Source organism: Lycium ferocissimum, chromosome 9, assembly GCF_029784015.1.
Source record: "Lycium ferocissimum isolate CSIRO_LF1 chromosome 9, AGI_CSIRO_Lferr_CH_V1, whole genome shotgun sequence".
NCBI classification, from domain to species: Eukaryota; Viridiplantae; Streptophyta; class Magnoliopsida; order Solanales; family Solanaceae; genus Lycium; species Lycium ferocissimum.
In genome coordinates, this window is record NC_081350.1 from 65,842,192 (window position 1) to 65,846,925 (window position 4,734).

The 4,734-nt window shown below is 32.7% G+C and overlaps 1 long non-coding RNA gene across 1 annotated transcript; it reads right to left on the minus strand.

Annotated features, from left to right (window-relative positions):
- Positions 1–560: 560 nt before the first annotated feature.
- On the minus strand, positions 561–1,026 carry LOC132029444 (uncharacterized). The gene is made up of 3 exons (XR_009407812.1): positions 971–1,026; positions 802–873; positions 561–704 (listed from the first exon to the last, which is right to left on the minus strand). It is a non-coding gene; the product is annotated as an uncharacterized LOC132029444 (long non-coding RNA).
- Between the last annotated feature and the right edge of the window lie 3,708 nt (positions 1,027–4,734).

Genomic DNA, 4,734 nt, shown 5'->3' on the forward strand with positions numbered 1-4,734 from the left:
AAATTTAAATGGATTGGTGTTATGGGAACTCCATCCGTTTGTGCATCACTTTTAACTCCGATTTCTTTATCCACATCAACAACAAACCGATCATTAATTGGCAACCCAACTCCCGCAACCTAAAACAATAAAAACATGGTTCAAATGAATTTAAAGGCATCAAGAAACGGATACACATATACACATATATAGTACTTTGCTTTAAAAGTTAAAAGTTTCGCAAATATAGAGAAAATATATGGTAAATATGTCCAAATATAGTAAATGTAAAACTTAATAAGTAATAAGTAACATGAACATAATAATCAAAATACAATTAAAATACAGCCACAACATATATGAAAAACTAATATTAAAATATCAATCCAAAACAAATATAGCACCGCTAGTATATATAAACACAATCATAACAAAAATAGCACAAATAGATACATCAAAAAGGACACTACTAACAAATCACCATGTGAAAACTATATATGTAAATACACTATAGGTAAAAATCCAATATTGTCACTTTGAATAATATACTGCAAATATAGAAAAGTGAAAGAAAAAATGAGTACCACTGGATGACTCCTCTGCGCGGAAGTGGCACCACCACCTTGATTCTCTTTGGTTGAAAGCTTTACTGTACCGCCACTTTGATTGCCTTGATAAATCCCACCATCACTATGTAAGTCAGCTTTTAACATTGTGTCGCCGACCTTTAAAATTTTCCAAAAGAAAATATAAAGTCTTCCAATAAATATATCAAAATAACTTAAAAAGTAAATAATTTCCATTTTTAGTGTTGATTTTTACCTTATCTGGTGTTTGATTGCCCTTTATTGCATCTAACAACTTTTTGAAGTAGTTATCCATGTAGTCAAACACCTACAGTTTTGAAAGATAAAAAATAGAATTAGAATCGTTAATTACTTGACACAAGCAATATGAAGTAAAAAAAACATATTGAAAACAAAACGCCTACTTCTTTCTTGAAAATCCGAATCTCTTCCCTTATCAGATTAAACTCATCTGTTCGGGCTTTGTAGGTGCATCTTGTTTCCTTGTCCCTTTTATCCCGCATTCCTTCCGTGATGGTTGTTTCCTCTGGAAGGAGGAACAGAATCGGAAATCGCGTCCGTTTCTTGCCTCGCGGGAATCGAATCGGCACTCCTTTGTTGTCGTTTGCCACCGGACGGATGCGGTGGTGTGGTACTAAAATCATCGTAATCATCGTCTACCAAATCGGTATCATGTACACCATCAACTCCATGTTTGACGTCCGGGTATGTCATGTGCAACAGAGGCAATTTAAGAGTTTCCAACTCATGGGGTGTTGGCACAACTTCCTCAAATCTACAGATCGTGAACAACAAAATATAGAAACTATATTACCGTATATATCTACATTGGTAACATACTAAAAATATGAGGAAAATATAGTCAAAATATATTGATCACAAATGACTTATTTCATAAATATAGACAAAATATAATCAAAATATAGCATGTAAAACAAACATATTAAAACAGTTAAATGGTAAAAGACACAAAACTCGTTAAAAGATCGTTTTACCGGATTTTTATCGTCTCGAACATGCCATCCATCAATTTCTTGAATTCTGGTTTTCCTTCCGTAGTCCGCCAGTTCAAAATTCTAGAATTAAATTCCCGTCTTAACCGCAATGGTGGACGGGACTTTTGAGCAACATTCATACAAACCATACTTGCATAGCAAGCGGCAAACCATGAATCCTATAATATTTCTTAAAACCAAAGATATTTCGCCCGATGCTTACAACCAACTCTCTAAACGAATCTTTACCCCAAGGATACTCATTATATCTCCCGTCCTCTACAACATCAAAATGGATCCTTGGTATGTTTGTTGAGTTCGGCTCACCACAATGTACCCACGTATTTATGAAATACAATATTGCCATCTTGATCTGCGTCATCCCCTTTATCATCCCGCATACCTTTGTTGAAACACTCAATAAGCTCGTGTCTTTTAACCGGCAATTGATTCTCCCCGATTTCTACCAAAATACTCCGCCATAAGCCTATTCGGTTTTGAGTTATCATAAACAAAATCATTTTCATCGAGACACACCCATCTAGCCCGATGATCGGTGCAAATTCTCTAAGGCCAAAACGCGTAACTTTACCATTTATTTCAAATGTAAAGCACCTATATGTACCGCCCCTAAGTTCTTTGACCATAAAGCACCGAAAAATGCATGCTTGTACATCCAATTGTCGCATTCTGAGATATTTACCAAAACAAGAATTCCTAAACATGTCCATCTGTGGGTCTGTTAGTTTGCCTCTAATATCTTCCATTACATTAACATTCGTGGAGATGGTGCCACAGCAGGGTGCTTGGTAACCAAAAATTTAGATACCTGAAACAACATGCCAAAAAACACGTATGATTAACATATATCGACTAAATGTACTTAAAAATATATACACAAAATAACTGTCAACAAAATAATAACTGAATGTACTTAAAAATCTTAAAAATCACTGTAATAATCTGTCAACAAAATATACACAAAAATAATCGAATGTACTTAAAAATCTTAAAAAATCACGCTTATGGTGAAGAAAAATACGCACGAAATAATGAAGAAACAAGTGTAAAAAAAACACGGAAAATATACTTAAAATGCACACAAAATATAGATCCGTTTAATTCATAGATCCGTAATAACAACAAAAAAAAAAAGAACTAAATATACTGAAAATACAACAAAAATATACCTCTTCATCATCATCCTCATCCACATTACGTTTGGCTTTAGCAATTTTCTTGCCCTTAACATTAACAACATTGTCACCAAATTTCTCTCTTCTTTTGTTTCTCCATTTGAGAAACATTTTTCAATTTTCTTGTTGTTTACTCTTCGAATCAACATATTCCTTATAATGCCTAGATCGTTAATTCTTTTTGAACGATTCTCGATAATAAGAAAACTCGAGAAATCAATGGCGCTTGATGTTGAGAAATTCCCAAAGAAAAATTAGGAATCGCAAATTCGGGTTCTATACCGTATTTCTCATCGAGTAGCAACTTTCTTAGTCATTCCAATTGAATCTAAGAAAAAACAACCAAGAACAAACACTCGATAGTTACTTACTTAGACTTGCATTCCCGATTCAAACAAAAAAAAAAAAACCCAAAATATAGGTTAAATACACCGTAAAAAATAAAAATCAGATAGAATCTTACTTTATTTTGGGAATTAGATTTGAAACGTGAGAGAAAACAATGAGTAGTTAATTAGAGATATAAAAGGAAGTTGAATAATTGAAAAAGCTCGATTTGAAATTGGATGAAAGTAATGGATATGGTGAATAATGGCGTCTATTTAGGATGAAGGAGAGAGACACGTTTTTTTTTGCTTAAATTTAGGGGAGTGGGAAGTTATCAGATGAGTGGTAAAAACATGGTAGCTATGTGAAGTAAATATGATATATTTTAGCTACTAAATATAATTATTGAAAAGTTTAGTTATGTTCCATAAATAGGTAATAATGGAACCTATGTCAAGTAAATTTTACAATAAAGAAACATTGAGGGGAGGGGCGTGGGGTGAGGAGGCAATTTGTGCATGTTATGCATGTTGTACTCAACAACTTAATTTATTTTATTTTTTATTGTATCGCACATATAGTAAAATATAATTGTTGTTGTTCATTATTCATGAATTATTGGAACAGAATCATGTATCGGACTATATATTCTGCGTTTTAATACTGGGTCTATGACAGAGTATTTGCATACTGGACGAATAATCACTTATCATGTAAGGCACTGTGCAGAAAAAAGATAAATTATGTTTTGTGAAATGCTATTAATGAAAGAAAATGCAGATTTGATTTTACTCAGTGCATGATAAATAAAGAAGATCGTCGATGACGGACCTCGGTGAATCAGGGTCCATTTACTTCGAATAGTAAAATTTACTTGGCATAGGTTCCATTATTACCTATTTATGGAACATAACTAAACTTTTCAATAATTATATTTAGTAGCTAAAATATATCATATTTACTTCACATAGCTACCATGTTTTTACCACTCATCTGATAACTTCCCACTCCCCTAAATTTAAGCAAAAAAAAACGTGTCTCTCTCCTTCATCCTAAATAGACGCCATTATTCACCATATCCATTACTTTCATCCAATTTCAAATCAGTTTTTCAATTATTCAACTTCCTTTTATATCTCTAATTAACTACTCATTGATTTCTCTCACGTTTCAAATCTAATTCCCAAAATAAAGTAAGATTCTATACAGATTTTTATTTTTTACAGTGTATTTAACCTATATTTTGGGTTTTTTTTTTTTTGTTTGAATCGGGAATGCAAGTCTAAGTAAGTAACTATCAGTGTTTGTTCTTGGTTGTTTTTTCTTAGATTCAATTGGAATGACTAAGAAAATTTACTCCGATGAGAAATACGGTATAGAACCCGAATTTGCGATTCCTAATTTTTCTTTGGGAATTTCTCAACATCAAACTCGCATTGCAGGCTCTTATGCTGAGAATCGTTCAAAAAGAATTAACGATCCTAGGCATTATAAGGAATATGTTGATTCGAAGAGTAAACAACAAGAAAAATTGAAAAATGTTTCTCAAATGGAGAAACAAAAGAAGAGAAAGGCTGGTGACAATGTTGTTAATGTTAAGGGCAAGAAAATTGCTAAAGCCAAACGTAATGTGGATGAGGATGATGATGA